Source organism: Sciurus vulgaris (genome assembly GCF_902686455.1).
Source record: "Sciurus vulgaris genome assembly, chromosome: 2".
Lineage (NCBI taxonomy): Eukaryota > Metazoa > Chordata > Mammalia > Rodentia > Sciuridae > Sciurus > Sciurus vulgaris.
This window is the reverse complement of record NC_136462.1, coordinates 156,249,109-156,273,293: the sequence shown is the minus strand read 5'-3', so window position 1 is coordinate 156,273,293 and position 24,185 is coordinate 156,249,109. Positions and strand designations below refer to the sequence as shown.

Below are 24,185 nucleotides of genomic sequence, written 5' to 3'. Positions count from 1 at the left end.
GCTTTTTTGTCTTTAAAAAAATCACCATTTTATCCCTAGCCTCCTCAAAACCCTCTTGTCTATTAGAGCCCAGAAAGAATCCAAGAGCCTTGATTTTTTAAAAAATTCTTTAAAACACATACCTGTAAGTACAGGTATGGTATACCTCCTACACCAGAGCCATTCTTCTTTTACTGTTATTTTCATTAAATAACTTTTTTTTTCATTTTATAAGAGTGTTAGATTTATAAAAAATAACAAAACTGGTACAGAAAGTTCTTGGATGCTCCTGCCCAGTTTTCTCTGATTGTTATCATCTTACTTTACTGGGTACATGTGTCACGACTAAGGACCCATCCTCAGTACATTACTGTTAACTAAATCCAGATTTAATAAGATTTCACTTGTTTTTCCCTGGTGTCCTTTTTCAGTTCTAGGATCCTACCCAGAATAGCAAATGGCAAATACTCATCATGTCTCTTTAGCCACTTTTGTTCTGTGACTGTTTCTCATATTTTCTTGATTTTTGATGACCTTAATTGTCCTGGGGAGTCCTGGTCAGGCATTTTGTAGAATGGACTTCAGTTTGGGTTTGTCAATATATTTCACATGGTTAGACAGGGGGATTGGGGTGGAATGAAGGCCACACAGAGGAAGTAGCCTATTCTTCACATCATATCAAGCATACACACTGTTGGCATAGCTTCTCATTGGTGTGTGTCTTCTGCTGCTACAATAAAATCCCTGAGAGGAAGTCATTTGTGAAGAAAAAAAACTTCTTTAACTCACAGTTCTGGAAATCCCAGAGCATGATGCTGGCACCCATTGAGGGCTTTCTTGCTGCATCATAACAGACAGAGAGCATCACATGGTACGACAGCAAGCATGCTACGACAGCAAGCATGCTACCTCAGGTCTCTTTTCCTCTTCTGATAAAGCCACTAATGCCCTCATAGGGAACATATCTTCCTAACCTCAACTAATTCTAATTACTTCCCAATGGCCCGATCTCCAAAGACCATTATCAAATAAATTGAGGAACTAAATTTCCAAAACATGAGTTTTAGGGTACTCAGTCAAATTAGAGCTTGTGACTAACATTTACCTCTGACCACTCTAAAGCCATTCATTTTCCTTACAGTTTGCCCTTTGGAAGCAGGTAACTAATGAGGCCCACCCAGAAGGGGTAGTAAGTTAGTCTTCTCCTCTTTGAGGACTCTTCTCCTTTTCTATTTTTACAAAATTACAAATGATTGAGATGGCTCATGTTTGTTGAAGTCTGTTCATAGATGAGTGGATTTATTCTGTACACATATGAAAACATATCAGCAATTAAATACGAAAACCAAATTGTCCTCTACTGCCTCCAACATCCTTCCTCCTATGATAAAACAATTGTCTTTTCTCAGAAATAAGTGTGATCTCATGGCAAGGGTGAATTTTTTTCTACAAGGAAAAATTCCCTGGTAGGAGTTCTCCTGGGGGGCAAAAGAACCACATTTATAATTAGATGTGGATTTCAGGAAGAGTTTAGATATCGGGGTGCATTAGTTTGAACAAAGTCATCTATTCTGGCATTAATGCCTAAGAAGGGCACATTGAACACCCAGACAGTGCCTGGGGGCTAAGGTGCTGGATCTGTTCTTTGTGCCTTGGGTTATCTCTGTTTTCAATCTTGTGGGCTGTAGATAGCATTTCTTGACACTAGGCTCTTCAGAGGCAATCAAATAAGTGTCTGGAAAATTCTGCATGCTCCTGGAGCAAAGAAAAAGTTCTGTGCTCAATGACTGCCAGTCATGCAATGTCAACTCTGCAAATGCTCAATTCCTTCAGATTGATGGGAGTGTAAGGCTGAGCTCCAGGGAAAGGAACTAATTTTCCTCTGGCACTAGCTGGTATGACTGTACAAGTCCTAAGAAAAGCCAGAACACTACTTTAACCACTCATAAACCCCAAAGGGTATATGCATCCCTCACTTACATCCCTGCAGTTGCAGGCTCTCTAAATGCCTCTGGCTTTATCAGGCTGTGGTTCCTTTCTTTTCATTTCCTTTATTTCCTCTAAGTGAGCTATTTCATGCAAATATTTGGGAATGTGTCCGTTTGCTTCTTGGTCTGCTTCACTGCTATGCTGAAAAACACAGTGTATATACCAAGGAGGGGGCAAGTGGAATCTTTCCCGAGCTATTCTTGGAATTATATGTAAAATTAAGATTTAATTTTTTTTTTTAACTTGCCCTCTCTCTCTTCTCCTTCTGCTCCCTGGATCTTTTCCTCTGTCCTACTGGTCTTTCTTCAACTTTTTAGAATTTTTTAAACATTTAATGCATTATAAATATACATAATGGTGAAATTCCCTATGGCATATTCATATATATATATATATATATATATATATATATGTATATATATATGATAGTTTGGTCAGTTTCATTCCAGTGTTCCTTACTTTTTCACCCACCCTATTGCCCTTCCTCGACTCCATTGATCTCTCTTCTATTTTCATGGAATTCCCCCTTCCCTTTATTTGGTCTACCTTCTGCACCTGAGGGGGAAAAAAAACCATTCAACCCTTGACTTTCTGAGTCTGGCTGAGATTTTTTGAATGACCTGATCATGGTGGATCATTTATTTGGACTATAAGAATGCTGCTGCTCTGGCAAAGCACAGTGACACATGACTGTAATCCCAGCAACTCAGAAGACTGAGACAGGAAGATGTCAAGTTCAAGACCAGTCTGGGCAACTTAACAACACTCTGTGTCAAAACAAAAAATAAAAAAAGTGGGGATATAACTTAGTAGTAGCATCCCTGCATTCAATCTCAGAACCAAAAAAAGAAAAAAAATACACAATGCTACTGTTCCATGGTGAGAATCATGAGCTACAAGAGGCTACAATCAATCCAGTCTCCTGTTCATTCATTTACTCATTCACTCATTTATCAAACCAAGGTCGCCTGCTTTCTTAGCACACCCACAGGCTCTGGGGAGAATAAAGAGGGGGATAACCAGTGCTGTGGAGCTGCCACCATCCACAGAGATCAAGCTAAAGACAGTGCACAAGAACAGTTAACTGGACAGGCTCCAAACTGTTTCCAGAAACACACCCAGGAAAAGGTGAGGCCCACCTCTGAATTGATGGTCAGCCCAGTTACATAAAAATGGAGGTTATTTTTATAAAGCAAGCAAAGAGGCAATCCTTTCCAAACAAATGCCAAATGGGCAGAGACCCCTTTCTGCAAAATAAACACACCCAGATCTTAGGAAGTGCAAGCAGAAGTGTTTACAGGGAGATCTAAAGCTGCCTGGCAGGGGCTGGGCCCCTGCAGCCTGGGGCTGTCTGCAGTCAGCCTGTGGCTGGCTTCCTTTGTGAAAACTGCCATCTGCCAGAATTCAGAACTCAGCTTGGACATTAGAATCCTAATCACAGTGGGACTGATTTGTAACACTCTTAAGTAATCTTTTTTAAAATTCATGACTAAATGCATGAGAAAATTATTGTACGGTCAATACAAGACCCTAAATACCACTGACCCTCCTGAATGGGTGAGCTCAAAGGTGAATCTTATTTTAAAAATCAAAAAGAGAATATTGCATTATACTAGAGGTTGCCTATAGAACATGGGAATCATTAGTAATTGCTTATTAGTTATTAAGCCAATTATTTTAAAAGTGTGTATCCAATTATTGCACCATAATTTGCTTCAGTTTATATTATGATAAAGAGTAAATACTGTGCAACAGAAAGGAAAAAATGTGTGTGTGTGTGTGTGTGTGTGTGTGTGTGTTTGAGCATGTCTGCATTTATGTGAGCACATGTGAGTGACCACATGTATGATACTTGAATGTTAGAGTTGCCAGCAAGAATAAATAAAAGCACAGTGCACTCAGTTAAATTAGAATTTCCAATAAATAGCAAATAACATTTTAGTGCAATTATGCCCCCAAATATTATATAGCAATATTTCAAATACTCCATGGGACACAAATATAGTAAAACATTATATGTTGTTTATTTGAAATTCAAATCAATTGGGTGTCCTGCATCTATATCTTATCTGGCAATCCTAGTAAATGTGAATGTGTGGAGTTGTCACATGGTGTGTGTTCACGTGGTATAAGTGTGTGTGCAAGGCTGGGTGTTGTGCACATGAACATGCCAGAGTCACGGAGGATGTGAGGAGATGGGTGAAGTTGCCACTGCCAATCTGAAACAGATAATGTGTACCATTATTCACATCATGACATTCTGTAAAAGGGCCAACCATAAATCATAAATGACAAATTGTCATCATCTCCAAAGACTATGCAAATGAAAAATATGCATTTCTAGAACTTTTATGACTTTGATCAAATTGATCTCGTCTAGCAAGCAAATTTCCAACTTAGGAATTGACTCTAAAGGAATTTTTCCCTAAGGAACAGGATCCTTGAAATAAAAAATTGTTTGTAAATCATAATACTCACCAAATTCATTCCATGCCTGAGAATATTATCCTAAGAAAATCTGAAATGCAGAAGTGCACTGCATAAGGAACAATATTTATAAAATAGAAAAAACAACTACAAATACCTAAGGATGTCTGAGACCATTGTGGTTCATTCACACATTTAGATAATACGCCACCAGGTAAGAAGTGTTTATGAAAGTTTTGTCCTGTGTACCTTTGTCCTTTGTACCAGTGGTGTGCAGACCACTGGGAAATGGAGAAAACAAAGCAGATAAAATACACTTAGAAAATGTTTGTCTCTGCATATACTGTGTTTGAAAGGCTGGTAGGGAAAGAAAAAACAAGCATGGATGGTTACCAAACTAGAAAAAATGCACCAAACTTTTGGTAGAACTTTTCTGTTTTGGTGGACTTAATATTTTTTTTCTTTTCTGTGCTTTTCACAGTGACTGTATTACTTTTGAAACTGGAAATGGAATGTATTTTGGAAGCAAAGTAAGCATACAAAAGTGTTTTCACTGGTTGTGATGCAGGTGACCTGCACAACATCATCCCTGAGACTATGTATGGCTCTCACTTTACAGGAAGCCCTGGGCTTTCTTGGAAACAGAGGTGCCAATATGGGCCCCATCTCTGACCCTGAGAATAACGCAAAGATTCAGATAACCTGGGGTCTCCTAACTACCTCTGGGACATGTGTAGAAGTTGGGCTTAGACGTTGTTTAAGTGGGAAGTTTTCAGTGATGCTGGTTGAAAATACTGACATGTGGGCTGACATTAGATAATGAAACTTCATCCAACATACAAGTGCATAATGCCCTAGAAGAAGGACCTAGAAGAGGGCAGAGCATCAACCCCAGAATTATTCAAGTGAAGTGTTTGTTTTCCATTTGCCTTCCAAACTGTCATCTTCTTGCTCTTGTTTGTTCATGGTTCTCTTCTGTCTTGCATGGTTTAAGCCAATTCCAGCTTGTTGGCTTCTGTGTCTCACATTTCTTTGTTCCCTTCATGCTTTAATGTGTGAGAAGTGCACTTGTAGATTTGTCTGTGCTTTGAGAAAACCTATGAAATTTCTGAACCTGGGAATAGTCAAGAGATGGAGCAGAGACCTGGGGCTCTGTATTTGGCCCAAGGGAAGGTCAATGCAGAGCTGTAAATATCACTGACCCTTCTGAATGGGTGAGCTCAAAAATTAATGTTGTCTTAAAAGGGAATATTGCATCATACTAAGCTCTACCCACAAGGCAAAGCCTGGAAAGACACAAAACTGGATACATTCATTGAAGTCACTTTCTGCCTCTCTGTCTCTCTCTCTTTCAGCATTATTTCACTGTCCTCTGTTGGAATACAGTATTGGGATAGGGATCTGACTGACCTCAATCCATGGGGACAACCTTCTCACCCCTCACCCTCCCCATGGCCATTCTCCCTGTAAGTGCTGATTCAAGAATGAACATGCAATTTAGTTTGTACCAATGAGACATGAGTACAGGACCTGTGGAAAAAAGCATTACCCCTTTGGACAGTGGAGTTTGTAAGTATGAAGGTCAGAACTGTTTTGTGGAAGAAGGTGATAGGCCCCAGAACAGGACAGATGGTATCACTGATGCTATGATTAAATAAAACCAACATGATAGGGCCTTCTGGTCTCTCTGGGTTTTATAGGCATAATGGCCCATAAATGTCTTTTATGGTTCAAACTGGTTTGCATGGGATTTTCCTCTCATTTACATAGAAAACTCAGGGGTTATATTTTTGCAAGCAACAATAAGGCTAATTTAAACTGTCTTGGAGAAATAATGAGAAAAAATTGAGTCCATGCTAGAAAATCTGGGACCCATAGTTATCATAGATAAATGACAAATGTAATAATTTACCAAAAATGGTATAATTTAGAGGCTAAGGTACAATCTCAACTTCCAAAAAGATGTGACATGAGATGATTGAGTGGTAAAAATCAATGACAATCCTAGGGAGAATAAAAAAAAAAAAAAAAAAAAAAAGCATATTCCTCTACTTCCACCAAGCCAACGCATACTCCACTTTGTCCTCATCCTCTCCCTTCCCAGTGGCCTGCCCTATTCAAATCTTTGCTTCTCCATATATCTGTTGGATGAGCTAGGACAGGCCAAGCTAACTTCCCTTCCTGTCCTTCTGGCACCAGGTGAGAGCTATGCCCATCCTCGAGCTTTCCTTATGAAAGAAATGGCACCAGGCCTATTGACATATTGACAGGGACAAACTCAATCACTCTGGCAAACAGCATGTCTCTGTTATTTCAATTGGTTCAGACCAACCTTTACTAGAAGATTGGGAGGCACCATGCTCTTGAGGATTAGCTGTTGCCAGTTTTGCTTCACTTCCAGTCAAGCATCCCATTTCTTTTCCTGCCTGATACTGACTCAGTAATTGACATTTTACATCACTGATAAATATTTAAGGGAATATTGATATTAAGACTGTGGCCACAGTTGAAGATTTCTTTGGTAGTAAGGACTGGAATCTTGGTCGTGGGAAATGAGGAGGGTCTTTCTTTGCTCATGGGAAGAAGAGAAAGGAAGTGACGACTAGAGTTATCAGAACCTGTCCACCCCAACAAGTCCATTTGAGGGATCCTAAGAAGCAGTCAACCACATCTATATTACATTATATTACAATATGATAAATCATTAACAGGATCAAGAATAAATATTAGACAAGGCAAACCATCCACTGCCAATGCTACCATGACCACAGCTTCTAAGCAAAAACCAAACTATACAGAATTTGGTTAGTGTGATTTAAGAAGTAGACAAAAGATTGAAAACTGTAAGAGTCACTGAAAATTCAGGCATGGGGATAGCCTGTCCACACTCTTGCAGGCTTGATTCCCTGCGCTCACTAGAATCAGGTTGCTATCATGGAGTTGGTCATGGGAAAACATCTGGAGGTAAACAAAATCCATCTTTCATGCTCATGTAAACACAGAGAAAAGAGGCACAGTGAACAAAAGAAATTGTATGGGACATGTGTCCAATTCAAGAATGATTCAATTCCCAGGTTCAAAACCAGGGAATTTTTCTGGCTGGGTGAAACATGCTTATGTCACAAATTTTGAAAAGCTTGTAGCTCATTGGGTCTCAATTACCACAAATGATCTAGGCATGTGTCGGCGTAAATACAAGACATGCTTTTTACTGCCCATTTCCCTTGATACTTTAAAGAACACTAAGAGAAAAATGTGAGATAAATTGGAAATAAACACGACCAGTGTTGAATAGCCAATTAAGCACATATGTATGTGACACATTGTAGGAAAACTGGACACATGAGTGTCTTTCAACACAGAAAAACTCATAGATCAGAGGATTTTAATAATAGAGTGATCTTTTCAAAAAACTTTTTAACTCATGGCTTATTTTTAAAATGTGATGTAAAAACGAACTGAAGAAAATGAAATATTGATTTTTTTGAAATCTCTAATTTTCAAATTTTATCTCAGCTATTTTTTCTTAATACAGGCAAAGAAAACTTTTCCAACAGACACAAACAATAAGACAATTCATTAGATCCAATTAGAGGAAGTTTAGTATATGGCACATCTGGGTGAGTTAACAGTCAGGGATGTCATGAAGGACCCATGTTCTCCCTCTGTGCTCTGCCACCCTATAAGAGCTGGATGTACCCCAGACTGGCTTCCTGCATAGCTGCAAGATGACTCTACTTGCTCTGGGAGTCCCCTCTGGACATTTAACATCCACTGTCCAGGGACAAAAATAGACTTTCCCTTCACATGGCTCCTGAAGAATGAGAAGAACTCTTCTAGAAGACTCAACAGCCATCTCTTTGTGACATGTTGATCAGAACTGGATCAGTACCCACCCCAATTCATTGCCTTGACTACTAAGCTTCCCATCAACATCCTGGATGAAGCACATTTCCCCCTCCCCGCCCACTGGGGTGGAGGCCACACCTCTGGGTCCCCTAAAGAAGGAGTGGATGCCTGAACAAAATCCAAGTTTGGTTGTTATTCTAGGTATTGTTTTAGTTTATCAGTGTCTGCAAGCACAAATTCAATTGTCTTGAACTTATTGTTAAGAATTTAGGGCTGGGGAGATAGCTCAGTTGGTAGAGTGTGTGCCTCGCATGCACAAGGCCCTGGGTTCAATTCCCAGCACCACAAAAAAAAAAAAAAGAATTAAAATTTCAATAGTTCAGACACTAGTATGAGGGTCAGATAAATTTAAGTTATCAACAAGGGCAGTTTTTCCTCAGATTTTATATCAGTTCTAATCTTCTATTTTAAATATATGGTAATTTATTTTGCAGGCATTCCGTATACCCAACTTTTGAAGGTCAAGCTATGATAGACAATAAGGTTTATTTGTTTGCACTAAAACATATTCTGTATAGAGAAAATATTACAGATGCACTCCAATGCTTTAAAATGTTAAATTTCTGTTGCTTCTTACAAAGAAGTAAGATATCATTTTAAATATTCTGTTCTTTATTCTGTATGGGATGTCAAAGAAATACTAATTGAACTATGTATGTAACTGAAGAAGGAAATACAGTGGGATGCAATTTCAAAAATTGTTGAAATTTAGTTTGAGATCAATATGGAAGAAATAGAAGTTTAACTGTTTGTGTGTAAGCATATTTGCGGAGTAATAAATGAATTTTCATGTCCCCCAAATGGCCTATTTGAATCTAATATAGGGAATACAGATTTGTATGGCAATGCTATAATGTTTATCCTGAGGTATTTGAGAATGTGGACAATTTTAGCCAACTCCCAAATAAAAATTAATCCAAATAGCATTTCTGGAAGTTTCCAAAATTGGAAAACTCAGATTCATCTTACTGTGGCTTGGCTTGGTGACTGTGATAACTGAGATGGGTCAAATGGTTTCTTTATATTTCATGTTGGTTATGAAAGTTGTTATTTGGACAGATATTTCTAGAAATCCAAATCTTAGGATTAAAGGGCAATTCCACCTTTTGTTTCCTTTCTTGTTGGTCTGTTTCTTAACAGGAGAGGACTCATGGCTTCAGTTACTGGTCTTGTAATATATTCTAAAAGGTTGATTTGCTGTTAAGCCTGTGAAACATAATTTTATACTATTTCAAGTCTTTAACCCATCCATGATGTTTGGATTGTTCATTTCTAATCTACTCTAAGGAGCTGACTCCTCTCTCAAAAGTTCTTTGGTGTTGAGGTCAAGGGATGTTGAGGCTTTGAGGCATCCAGGTGCTAGGTGTGAGTTTACTCCACCTGCCTTCAAAGTGTGGTGCTCAGCACAGGTGTAGCAACATCACCTGGGAATGTCTTAGAAATGCAAGTCCTGGTGCTGCTTCAGACTTACCCTGGCAGGGGCTTAAGAATTAGAGCTCACAAGGGATTCTGATATTCTCTCAAGTTTAAGCCACTGGTTTAGACAATTTTTTATTCTTCCCACATAAGAGCTACATTCTATTAATTGTAGAAATGAATTTATAGTAGCAGTGGTGTGTGTGTGTGTGTGTGTGTGTGTATGAGAGAGAGAGAGAGAGAGCTTATATGAGAGACATCGATTGATTTAAGGATTTAAGTTTTGTAGGGAACACTACAAATTCCATTGTCCTAGTCAAAAATACCCTGGGTGGTTCCAACCCACCACTGCAGATTCCTGGTCTCATAGCATGATTCACAGGGTAAGAAGCCAGACCTGGAATGGGCACAGGCTCTGCTGCTAATGAATTAATCTCAGTGATAGCTCCCTGGGCTGGAACTTGGCCCCAAGTTCTCACTGAATGGCCTTGCCTGGAAGTAGTGAGCCACTTGTGCTGTGATTTGGGATAAAAGAGTTTTGTTCATTGAATGAATACAGTACAGGCCTGTTCCATGAGATACACCATACCAAGATCTTGGGACACTAAGAGTGAGGAGCAACCCCCAACTCCAGGGGCAGGAATGCACATGACCTGCTGTGGTTTGACCAGAGCAGAAGGATCCTCCCTAGGACCACTGAACTGAAGGCTAGGTTCACCTGAGACCTGGATATTCTGATCCCACACTCACCATGTGAACAAAAGTCTCACAGGAGATAGAAAATGGATACAGGTATGGAAGAAGGTTATTTGCATTGTACAGCACAAGCAATTCCTGGTCATGTGGCCTAGTGGCTCTCAATGCTTGAGGATCCAACATAGAAATATGGGCTTATGCAAAAACATCTCCAACTGTTCTCCATTATAAGATCTCATGGGTTTCAGGGAGATTTTTTAAAATGAGAGAATAAGAATAGGGGGAAAAAAAAAAAAACTTCTAGAAAGTGTGGCGATCAGAGGTGAGGGTCACTGTGGTGTCATCCAACTCTTCCTGAGGTTTCAGTTATATTTGGATGTCCTTGGCTGTTTTTCTAAAGAGCAGCTGAGTGTTGACAGGATCAGTCTGCCTGGAGAGTCACCCTGTGGATCAGGGAGAGAGAACAGAGACTGTCTACCAAGAGATGGGGTTGAACAGAGTGTGGGGCATTTCCATGGGGTCATTTTGCTGTGGTTGTTCTGAGATATTGTTATCTTTCTGCCCCAATGCACAAGTAATTAAATGTTGTAGATTTTAAATGATCAAATATTAAGTACAGTAGATCACCCTCGGCCCATCCATAAGGAGTCACAGGAAGACTCTGTATGTGATCTAAGGATATGTGGCAAGTGAGAAGGTGAATTGAGCACTGTGCCTGTGTAGGTTTCTGCAGGGGCTAATCGAACCCTCCTGACTGCAAGGTCCCTGCTGTTTTCCTCACAGGATGTTAAAAGATTAATTAAAAAATCACCAAAATGCCATCGTTTTGTAATTAATAATTATAAATCATGCCTTCACAAAGCTATTGATACCCCCAATTCTTTTTTACCCACTTGCTCCATCATGATGCATGTCCAGCTCAGGAGAGATGGTGGCTCCATGGAGGGATTCCCGTGGAATGAGGCTGGCTACAAGGAGAACCATCTCCCGGGTGTGCTTGGTAATTCCTGTCTCCAAAGTGTTCATGGCAAGAGCTGCCTCTGGGAGTGATGTGGTACTCCTTGGGCTCTTCGGGATAGTCTGTGCTGGGAACAACTCTGCCAGCCCAGCCTGGAGGTAATCACACTCATGGAAAGGGATGATGCCTTTCCATCAACCTAAGTGATGTGCCCAGTGCTGAGGCCAGTGGACCACAACAGACAAGAAAGAGAGGCAAAACAAAAGAGAGAGGCAAGTGCAAGTGGCAGATAAGAAAAAGATGAATTGGTGCTGCCAGCCCCCTATTTCCACAAAGGCAGAGAGGCTGCCTGGCCAGACCTGGAAAGAAGAAGCAACTAAATGGCCTTGCAGTGAGGTGACTGAACATAAACTCCTGCTCTGAATCACAGACTTTAATGCAATCCTGAAGCAAGATACTAACTTATTCATCTAAAAAATGGTCCTTTCAGGGAAGGATGGATTGTGCAAAGGAAAATGAGGGGTGGAGAAGAGTCGAGGGGAAGGAAAGATAACAGAATGAGACAAAGATCATTAACCCTATATACATGTATGATTACACAAACAGTGTGACTCCACTTCGTGTACAACCAGAGAAATGAGAGTTGTACCCATTTGTGTACAATGAATCAAAAAATAATTTTTAAAAAATGGTCCTTTCAGGCAGAAGAACACTTATAATCCCAGTGGTTCAGGAGGCTGTGGCAGAAGGGTCACAAGTATGAGGCCAGTCTGGGCAACTTAGCAAGACCTTTTCTCAAAATAAAACATAGAAAGGACTGTGCATGTAACTCAGTGGTAGAGCACCCCTGGGTTCAATTTCCCAGTACCTCCAAAAAATTGAATAAAAATGAAAATGGTCCTTTCAACCTGTCCCACTTCACTAAACCAGTGAGATTCGTGCATGGTGAAGCGTTTTTGGGCATTGAAGCCTGGTACGGATGTTGACTTTGGTCTCAGGACTATTGAATCCATTTTTGCCTGATTTTCACCAGAAGTTCTTCCTAAGATGTCCTCAATAATTAGGAAAAAGCCCTAAAGTGCATCTGTTGAGGTTTCTAAGGAAACCTCCCGCTGCTATCAAGTTCTCTCTTATGATGCCAAACCTTGACCTTCCAGCACACAGAAGACAAAATTTAATTTTATTGGAAAGACAGAAATTTGGCCCAATAGTCACTCAGACATTTATTCCCTTGGTGTGGATCCCATGTCAGGCCACATCTAGTTAAACTGCTCATCATCATGAGATCCTTTTGACCCAGTTTTTCCTTCCAGAACAGGTGGGCAGGTCCCGACTCCATCCTAAACCTCCTTTCCTCTTCTATAAAAAGGAAATAAGGTAACTTATGTCCTGTTATCATACCATTCAGGCTGCTGTGATAAACTGCCATAAACAGGGCAGTTTATAAACAACAGAAATGTATTACACATGGTTCTGGAGGCAGGGAAGTCCAAGATCAAGGTGTTGACAGATTTGGTATGTGGTGAGAGCCTGCTTCCTGGTTCACAGATGGCCTTGGTAGAAGAGGCAACAAAACTCTCACAGTCCTCTTTTATAAGGGAATAAATACCATTCATGAGGACTCTACCCTCATGACCTACCCACCTCCAAAACCCTGTATCTCTTAATACCATCACCTTGGGAGTTAGGTTTCAGCATATGAAATTGGGGGGCACAGATATTCGGTCCATCCACTGTACCCCCAATGCCAACCATAATGAAGTGAAGAAGATAATTTACATAATGATTCATGTACCCTTGTCCATTGTGAGGATCAAGCAGAAATGGCCCTCCAAGTGCCCGGCAACCCATCAAAGAGATACACATGGAAGGAATTATTGATCATTTTCATAAAGGCAAATCCAGCTCCAAATGTGTCCACAGAGCTGAGCAGACATTGGATTTTATGTTTCCTTTCCTCTGCTCAGCTCCAAGATCACCACAAAGCAGTTTCAACAAGGCATGTAAAAGTTCCACTTAAGAAGGGATCAACTGAGCCAGCCTCTCCCTCTGTGCTTTTCATAAATCAAACCCAAGCAGTTTTAGGTCAACTGCTACCTAGTAATACTTCAAAATTAGAGGCAGATTTACAAACTCTCTGAAGATAGCAGTCAGGAAACTCCATAAAAGAGCATGCCATGAAAGCGAGGCCTTGTCTCCATGTGCATGGATTTCACATCTCTGGACTAATGTGCAAATGTTTCTGTCCACACATGTTTTTTCAATAGACCATTCATAAGGAAACTGGACCCACTTTGAAATAAGAGACTGTATTTAGAGAGACTTTTGACAAGTCCTAATTCTAAGAAACCTTGCAGAATATCAGAAGTCAGGGCTAATCTCAGTGCATTATCCAGTGCCAACTCTGATAAAGCTGTCATCACTGTTGGCACAGAGAAAACTGGGCTCATGGGGATAGAGGCCAAGGACAGGTGGCTCATCAGAGGATCTCAGGGCAGAAAAGGTGCTCAGAGCAAAGGCCATGGCCAAAGAAAATGAGCCACTTTTAGACTCAGACAGTTCTAAAAACTTACAAAGAAAAAGGAAGAATACCCAAAGGTCCCAGCCCCTAGATTATTGTCCCCTAAACAAGACAAATCAACATAAAAGGGTCTAGATGACTACTTTGGGCTTCCCTGGGGGTCAATGCCATGTTGGGTGGAGAAGCAATGTCTGCACCCATGAGAGGCAGCAAAAGGCCCCAAACCTCATCAAAAAGAACCATATCAAGGCAGTCTCCTAAAAGGATGAGGATGATAGTGGGAGATGGACATGAGGTCCTCACAGGCTTCCCAACTTCTCATAGTCTAGGAGATTAAAAGATGTCCTGCTAAGACTCTTCATAGCTTTGCCTGTGTGGCCTAAGTGGACATCCATAAGGTCACCAGGATGCCACTGTAGAGTTGGTGATTAGTAAATGAATTAATTATTGGACATAAGTCAGAGCATTCTTATCTTGGTCAGTTTTGTGCTTCTATAATAAAATGCTTGAGACTGGGTAGTTTATAAAGAACAAAAATGTATCTTCTGTTCCGAAGACTGAAAAGTCCAAGATCAAGAAAGTTTGGTGTCTGATGGGAGCTGCTCTCTGCTTCCAAGATGGTGCCTTATGATACATCCTCTAGTGGGGAGGAAAGCTGTGTCCTCACATGGTAGAGTGCAAAAGGGCAATTGAACACTGTGTACAGATTTTATTTTTATAAATGCCTTAATCCCATTCATGAAGGGAGGAGCCTTCAGGACTTAATAACCTTAAAGATCCTACCTCTTAATAAAATTACGACGGTCATTTGCTTGAATTTGGAGGGGACATATTCAAATCAGAGTAATTCTAAATTTTATCCTGCTCCACTGTCATTTGTGCACCTACTTATGCTAAATGTTGTATCAATGATTGAATCTATATTAAGGTTCCTTCCACAGAACCAGTAGGAGAGGTTTATAGTATGGGATTATATGAGGTATTATAGTAACTTAGAGCCCAGAAAGTCACCTGACCTGCCATGTGCAAGCTGGAGACCCAGGAAATCGGGTACTACAGTTCAAAGACCTCAGAGCCAGAGAGCCAATGGTATAAATTCTATTCTAGACCTGAGGCCCTGAAATCAGAAGTTCTGAGAAAAGACTGATGGCCCAATTCAAGCAATCAGGAAGAGACCTGATTTCACCTTCCTCTACCTTTTTGTTCCATGCAGACCTTGAATGGATTAGAGATTATCCACCTACATTGGAAGTGCAATCCACCAATTCAAATGTTAATAGATTCCAGAAACACCCCCACAGACATACATAGAAAAAAACTTGATCATACATCTGGGCATCCTGTAGCACAGTTAGGTTGACACACAAGATTAACTATCACAAGTTCACACTGTCAACTTAACATCCATATTAAACCTTTCTTAGTATCCAAATAAAGACAGTAAATTTACCATGCAAATGCTCAGACAGCTCACCACACAAATCAATTATTTGAGAGACAAGGTGGTGATAGCAAAGGAACTTTAAAATAGCGAGCTAAATGATTAGAAAAAATAGCAGCCTAAAGGACCAGCTTAGCTAGTAACTGGAAATTAAGAACTTATATAAGAAATTTAAGAGAGTGTACTTTAAGTCACAGATAGGTGGGTACCAAAGTAATCATTAATCCTGCAGTGATCCATTTCTTTGATACACATTCTGATGTTATCTAAAGGTTATGAGATGTTCTGGGTTCTGTAAATCTAAAGAATAGGAACAATTGGTCTAAAACCGATACTTCTCCTGTTCCTTTTTTCTTGGAATAGTTGACTCTTCGAGTTACTATCTCTGTCATTTAGGTGTGAATTTTCTTTAGAAGTTAAAACGATGGGAAAAGGTGAAAAAAAACCACAAAAATCAAATTTTCATAGGAAAATGTACATGTTAACCCATTAGGCAGCTTCATAACAAGGGCATAATTCTGCATGATATGATATATCTGATATATCCTAATATACATTTATAATATATTATAATGATATTATATATAATACACATATATACATATACATATATATATATATATATATATATATATATATAAAATGCATTAACCCTTCCCCAGAATATAGGGTGGGTAATATCCTTGAGTGATATTTACCCTTCTCTTTGATAATTTGTGAAGTTTAAGAAAATTACCAACACTTCAATACTAAGATATGAAGGCAATACAGATTCTGTTACATAATAAAGGCAAAAGAAAGGAAAGGAAACAATATTTTTGTTTGGTCACATGGTTGTAGCTGGTATTTACAATTACCCTCTTCTGTTACTTATTCCATGTTCCTTTTTCCCTCAAGAAGCACATCAGCTGCTCATGTTTCTTTACCTGAAATGGTGTTAGTCAACTTTGCATCACTGTGATCAAAACCTACAAGAACAATTTAGAAGAGAAAACGTTTATTTTGATTCATGGTCTCAGAGGTCCAATTCATGGTTGATTGACTCCACAGATCTGACCTATTCATTTGTTATGGTTTGAATATATAGTGTATTCCCTAAAAGCTTATGTGTGAGACAATGCAAGTTTAGAAGTAAAATGATTAGACTGTGAGAGTCATAAATCTATACTTATTTGAATTAAGAAAAATCAATATGTTCTTAAGCAAAGTCACTTTGTTCTATACTGAAACAAAAGATCTTTCTCTCTAGAGTAAGCAGAATGCAGGTGGGGGGTGACCATGCTTCTGGTTACCAAATACCATATAGTTCTCAATATTATTTTCAATCTATGATGGAAACAAACAGTTCCATGGCATTCAGACTTGCAGATCAGATTGCCTGGGTTCTTTGAAAACCTAAATCTAAATAAAACCTAAAACTAAATAAAAATAGGAAACAAAATATCTCTTTTCTTTCTTGCTTCATAGTGTAACACCCATCTTTCATAAATATCTAACTTTTTTGTATCAGCGATTGAACCCAGGGCACTTAACCACTGATCTACATCCCCTGTCTTTTTTATGTTTTATTTTGAGACATGTTCTCCCTAAACTGCTTAAGGTCTCACTTCATTGCCGAGACTGGTTTTGAACTTGTGATCCTCCTGCTTTGGCCTCCTGAGCACCCAGGATTATGGATGTGTGCCATTATGCCCAGCTCCTTCATATATGTCAGGAAGGAAGGAAGGAAGGAAGGAAGGAAGGAAGGAAGGAAGGAAGGAAGGAAGGAAGGAAGGAAGGGAGGGAGGGAGGGAGGGAGGGAGGGAGGGAGGGAGGGAGGGAGGGAGGGAGGGAGGAAGCTCCCATTTCAGGGACCATACCTGCAGCCACCATAGCTACATGGTTTAACATGTCTTCCTTTAGCTCAAGGAGAAGCAGGGAGATGAGTTACAGCTTTGCTTTGAATCTTGTGATAAGAACCTAAAGAATGAAGTAAAACTTCTTCCTTGTTACAGATGAAAATGTATTTGCTTATATCTTCCTGTTGTAATTTTTTTTTTAGTTTATTGAGTTAGATTAGGATTTTTAATTTTTTGACTGTTTTCTTTTTAAAAGTCATTTAAATTGACTAAAATCATATATATTCATCATGTACAATATGATGTCTTCAATAGGCAAACCCTGTGAAGTGGCTTGATTGAATTAATTGTGCTAATATGCATTACCTCACATACTTTTCTTTTTGTGGTGAGAACTCTTAAAATCTACTCTCAGCATTTTTCATGAATATATTACATGTAACTGTAGTCACCATGTTGTGCACTAGATTTCTCTAACTTGTTTCTCCTATCTAAATGACATTTTGTACACTTTAACCAACATCTCCTCTCACTGAGCTGCTTCTTAGTTTTGATAAGATCATAAATGATGATTTCTGTGTCTTGCAGGGAAACACATTTACTGACCCTGTCCCCCTCACCCTGCCAGGAGCACAAAGGTCAGAGGCACTGGAGTTCCCAGGCTCAGGACCTCCAGCTGTGAGCCCAGGACTCAGGAGGGGCCAGCAGGCAGACTGAGAGCTGGCCTTTCCAGGGGAAGTTACAGCATAATTGATGGGCAGTGGCCCTGACTTCCAACTCTGTCTAGACTGGAAGAGATGGAAGAAACATCACACTGATTAATAACTCAATTCAAGTAACTGTGAGAATTCAACTAGCTTGGTCCAGTTAAGAAAGCTGGTACATTCTCAAACCCTGAGTGGAGATGTCCCATGGGCAGAAGGTTCTAAGAGGGCGGTCAGTACATAAACCAAAATTGACAGAAACAGAAACAGATCTGGCTCCAAAGCAATGAAAGAATTGACACAGAGACAGGGTCACAGGGGTCAGAGGCTCTGACATTTCTTTTAAAAACAAATTATATAAAATCCGAATAATTGGGAGAAAAGAATAATCATATAATTAACTACTTTGTGGTAAAAAATCTTTTGCATAATACCAAATATGTAAACAAAAATAAAAATATACAATGTCTTAATAAAGAGCCATGCTCGTTAATATATAAAGATCTTTGACAGTTTCAAATGGAAAAAAAGTGTGAATAGTGTAAATTTTCTAAGAAAATTAAGAAAAGTGAACAATTTACTGAAGAAATTCAGATAGAGAATAAATATGTATGATGTAGAAGTATTTTCCATTTCCCTAGTCTTGAAATAAAAACAACAATTTGATGTGTAAATAAAAACAATAAGTAGATAGTATTCCATCAGATTAGAGGAAATTAACAGAATTACTAATACACAAAGTTAGGAAGGTGATGAGAAATAGTCATTCTCATACTGTATTGGTAGATTTGCTAATCGTTCAAAACAATTTGGGGACCAATTTGATAATATTTGTTAAAATTTAAAATTCACAATACCTTTGATCCAGCAGTCCCATTTTGAGAATTCTACAATCTAGAATTATGTAAAGATAAACAGGGGCATGATGAATGTGATTCTGTACATAACAAGAAACATTGGAAATAGCCTAAATACCCATTATGGGGGATCAGTAAAATGAAATATAGAACACATCCTACAGAATACTATTCAGCTAGTAAAGGACATAAAGTAGGGGCTGGGGAGATAGCTCAGTTGGTAAAGTGCTTGCCTTACAAGCACAGGGCCCTGGGTTCAATCCCCAGCACCGCAAAAAAAAAAAAAAAAAAAAAAAAAGAAAAACAAAAAAAGTCATAAAGTAAACCATATATACTTTAATGAAAGGAGCTAAGATCAATTATGTAAAGCAAAATAGGCATAGAGTAATACATTTAGTCTGATTGTTCTTTAAGCCAAGTTAATCAATAATCAATCAATATACACACTATTGCAAGTGTTGGTTGGTGCCACTGAGTGTATACCTGAAGATAAACCCTGACAGCAGATAGGTCTGTGGTGACAAGGAGGAAAACTGACTCCAGTAGTCACTCTCAAGACTCTGGAGTTGGTTGTCCTGATATATCAGGATGCCACATGCAGATTTGTTTGCAGGTGGAGCACCATCTTCCTCCCATAGTGTGATTAGCAGAGGTGCATCTGGGGAGTGTGGGGAAAAAATTAGAAATAGAGAGATCCAAGAGATGGAGATACTACTGTCTGGGCATTAAAAACTTTCCATCTTCTGGTTTCTTTCCTTTCTTACTGTGTAATAACCTTCTCAACCTTGAGATTCTTTACTCCGAGTCACCCCAAAACTGTGGAATTAGGTCCTCTCTCTGCATGGGAAGATGCTATTTCAATTCAAGTTGTTTCTGCTACATGCAACCAAATTAATGTTTTGATACACATGCCAATTTCATTGATTAAGGAGATATTTCTTTAATAGCCTTGCAAATTCATAGACTTGTTGATCAATTTATCAGTCTCTGTTCTTTTCTTGATCCTGACCTTTTTTTTATCTGTTCTATTTTTGGCTTAATATAATACTTGTTGCACAACTTAATAATGCTTTTGGTGAATTATGTGCGTGTTCAAATATGTCACAATTAATTCCTATTATGTATAATTATAATGCACTAATAAAAGTTAATTTAAAAAATAAGATTGTTTTTGGTGTATGAGCAGACATATTCAAATGAAGAAATGATGGATAAAAATAATCAATGTGTTCGTTATATTCTAATAACCATTCTTTTAAGTGAAACATTGCTGGTCTTTGACTGTTTTATTCACCACAAAATGTTCATTTTTTTTACAGTGTATAAAGCATTTTTATGTCATTTGCTTATCTGTTGGGTGAGGACAAGTTTCTACAGCAGAGGACCCTTCCAGTATGCCCTGTAGGGATAGATTCAAGACTCTAATCCTACACATCTTTCTATTATACCAAGCAGTTCCATGGTGTCTGTGTCAATGTTCTCCCTTGTCCCAGGAAGCTGAAAATAGTATTTGTGCATGTCAATTCAAAGTGAATCTAAGACTCGGAAATTAGACCAGAAAATTTGCAACAGCTAGAAGAAAACATAAGGTCAATGCTTCAACATATAGGTGCAGGCAATGATTTCCTCAAGAAGACTTTTAAAACTCAGGAAATAATACCAAGAATTAATAAATGGGATGGAATCAAATTTAAAACCTTTTGCCTTGCAAAGGAAACCATTAAAAGCATAAAGAGAAAAGCCTAGGGAATGGAAGTATTTGCCAGTTACTCTTCCAAAAAAGGATTACTATCCAAAATATATAAAGATCTCAAAAAATTTAACACCACCCCCCCCCAAATAACCCAATCAATAAATGGGCAAATGAATTAAACAGATACCCCTCAAAATAAAATACAAACAGCTAATAAGTATGCAAAGAAATGTTCAATATTTTCAGCTATCAGAAAAGTACAACTCAAAACTATGCTGAGTTTTCATCTCACTTCATTAACGTGTCAGTCATCAAGAAAACAAATATTAGGGGCTAGGGTTGTGGCTCAGTGGCAGAGTGCTTGTCTAGCATGCATGAGGCTCTGGGTTCAATCCTAGGACCACATAAAAACAAAATAAAGGTATTGTGTCCACCTACAACTAAAACAATATATTATAAAAAAAGAAAAAATCTAAACAAATAAAAAATTCTGGAGAAGATGTGGGATTGTGAATTAGCACACCCACTACAAAAAGTTGTATCGAATTTCCTCAAAAGAATAAGAATGGAACCACCCTATGACCAAGCTATACCACTCAGTATTTATTCTAAAAAATTAAAGCCAGTATGCAGCCATAAAGAATAATGAAATTATGTCATTTGTAGGAAAATGGATTGATAAGCTGGACTCAGAAAGTCAATGGTTGTATGTTTTCTCTCATATCTGAAAGTTAGAGAGGGAAATAAATGGCAAGAGGATCTCATAAGAACAGAAAGGGATTTCAGTAAAGTAGAGGAAGGGAAGGAGGAAGGGAAGGAGGAGGGGAGGGAGAGGAAAAGTCCTGGGGAATTAAATTTACCAAATTACAGCTATATTGTGTGCTTGTACAATTATGTAACAAGGAATCTCACTATCATATACAATTAGAGTACACCAATAAAATTTTCAAAGAGAAATAAAAAAGAAAGTCAATGATGTAAGGCAGTACAAAAAGAGAGAGAGAGAAGTTCAAGAACCTGGGAAAAAATAGTGCTTGTGCTTATGTGAAGACCAATTCTGACAACCACTGGGGAGGGGATGCAGAGCTAAACGTCCTGCACAACCACACCCGCCACATTCACTGTGACTCAGGGCTCACTTGAGGGTTGAAGTTGGCTGCATTCTCCATCCCTCAGAAAACTCAGTGTTGCCCAAATCCTTGGGGACTCATATTCCAAACTGAAAAGAACAAGAAAGGTATCTCTCCGCACACGCTGAGAAAGAACCCATATTTCAGTGTTGTAAGTTTCTGTTTTAAGATGTTTCTAGAAGCTTGGTTTAAAGTTAAAACTTGGTTTTAAGGTTACTTGGTTACTTGTCTTCAAAGTCAAATGTTCCTGTTGAACCTACTGAATGCCATATCACAAAAACAGGCATATTTCAGCTCTGAATTGGGATGTTTTAAGAAATCATGTCAATGCCTCTTTGTAATGTTTGGATTCCCCAGCTGACCAATAAACCCATGTACTCCCAGTTCTTTCCTTTCCACCCACCTTGTATTTATAACTTTGATCTTCTGGCTATTGCATACTGTATTTGTAACCAAATATTTCTATCTTAATCTTAAACGCAATTGCATGCTATCCCTGATATTTAAATCCTTGGGTAAAGCATTACAAATATCTTCCATAAATGGTCACCAGGACAATTCAGAAATGGGGATTGCAATTTTTCTTGCACACCTGGGATGTTTACAGTGGAAATGAAAGTAACACTAGATTCAAAATTCAAAAATCTTTTATTGCATACAATTGAGAACCAACTATTAGTCATTTGTGCCTTCTACTTTCACCCATTTTCTGGTTCGCTTTGGTTTGTTGTCCCCTGTTCCTTCCAAAGTAAGAGAGCTATAGTTTGTTTTGAAATGCCTTATATATTCAGTTTCCATATCTACTAATTCGTGTGCATTCCACTTGGACTTTTTCCAGTTTGTAACAGAAATATAACCTGTCATCTGGGGCAGCACTAAGCCATCTGCATGCCCTCGGCTTTCTAGACCACACTTGGTCCCACTGCCTTCACCAACGGTTCTGTTTCCATTTATGACCCAAGTTCTAAACCTTCAAAATCTTTAGACATTTCCCTCTCTGACTTGTCATATACCATTGACAAGAAAAGTGAAAAGCGCATTGGTAAAGAGTTAAATGAAATAAATTAATAGAAGCAGTACATGTTGCTATTTCAGAATGGTGAATCATAAGCCCTCAAATGTCAAATCAGCAATTACAGGTGAAGAATTTGAATGAATTCGAGTGCCTGTAAAATGCACCAGCCCATTTTTATTTGGTTGTCCATCTTTTTCTCATCAGGTTCTTTGTATATGCCAAACATGTGTCCTTAAGACAGTGGGGTAATGGGGCAAAAATAAAAGAACAATGAGAAAGACTAGAGAATCCAGAACGAGCCCCACCTACTTTACAGCAAAGGACCTACAGAAAGACAATGTGGAAATGGTGTTCTCTTCAATAAAGTGCTGGGTCAATTGTTCCTCCATATGGAAAAGAGATGAACACTGACCTTTTGCAGATGATACACAGAAATCATTATTAGATAAGTTATAGATGAAATTTGAAAGGTAAAATAAAGTTTTCTTTTAAAAATGAAAGAATGTATTTTATGACCTTGGGAGAGGCAATTCTCAAAAATAGTATACAAAAATAGCAACTTCAAAATAAGATTAATAAAATAGACTATCTGAAAAATAACAGGTGCGGCTCAGTGGTACAGTACTTGCTAAGCAAGTGTACAAGGCCCTGAATTTGATCTTGAAACAGAGTCTCACTAAGTTTCTTGGGGTCTTGCTAAGCAGCCCAGGCTGGCCTTGAATTTGTCACCCTCCTGTTTCAGCCTCTGACCTGCTGGGATTAAAGGCATGCCCCACTGTGCCTGACAAAATATATTGCTAAAGAAGTATAAATGCAAAAACTCTACACCAAGAATGCAAATAATCCAATCAACAAATGGGCTAAGGAAATGAATAGACACTTCACAGAAGAAGATCTACAAGCAATCAACAAACATATGGAAAAATGTTCAACATCTCTAGTAATAAGAGAAATGCAAATCAAAACCACCCTAAGATTCCATCTCACCCCAATTAGAATGGCAATTATCAAGAATACGAGCAACAACAGGTGTTGGCGAGGATGTGGGGAGAAAGGTACACTCATACATTGCTGGTGGGGTTGCAAATTAGTGCAGCCACTCTGGAAAGCAGTGTGGAGATTCCTTAGAAAACTTGGAATGGACCCACCATTTGACCCAGCTATCCCACTCCTTGGCCTATACCCAAAGGACTTAAAATCAGCATACTACAGAGATACAGCCACATCAATGTTCATAGCTGCTCAATTCACAATAGCCAGATTGTGGAACCAACCTAGATGCCCTTCAATTGATGAATGGATAAAGAAACAGTGGTATATATATACAATGGAATATTACTCAGCCATAAAGAATGATAAAATTATGGCATTTGCAGGCAAATGGATGAAATTGGAGAATATCATGCTAAGTGAGATAAGCCAATCTCAAAAAACCAAAGGACGAATGATCTCGCTAATAAGTGGATGATGACACATAATGGGGGGTGGGAGGGGTTAGGGTTAGGGAGGGGGGCAAAAATGTAGGAAGGAAGGACTGTATAGAGGGAAAAGAGGGGTGGGAGGGGTGGAGGGAAGGGAAAAAATAACAGAATGAATCAAACAACATTACCCT

The 24,185-nt window shown here is 38.8% G+C and overlaps 1 long non-coding RNA gene across 1 annotated transcript in view; it reads right to left on the bottom strand.

Moving 5' to 3' along the window:
- The window catches only part of LOC306651634, a 50,945-nt gene extending 27,552 nt beyond the window's left edge, over positions 1–23,393 (bottom strand). The window contains exons 1-2 of the long non-coding RNA XR_013761160.1: positions 19,183–23,393; positions 16,263–16,304 (exon numbers count right to left, since the gene is read on the bottom strand). This is a non-coding gene — a long non-coding RNA (uncharacterized lncRNA). The remainder of the gene's footprint in view (positions 1–16,262; positions 16,305–19,182) is intronic.
- Between the last annotated feature and the right edge of the window lie 792 nt (positions 23,394–24,185).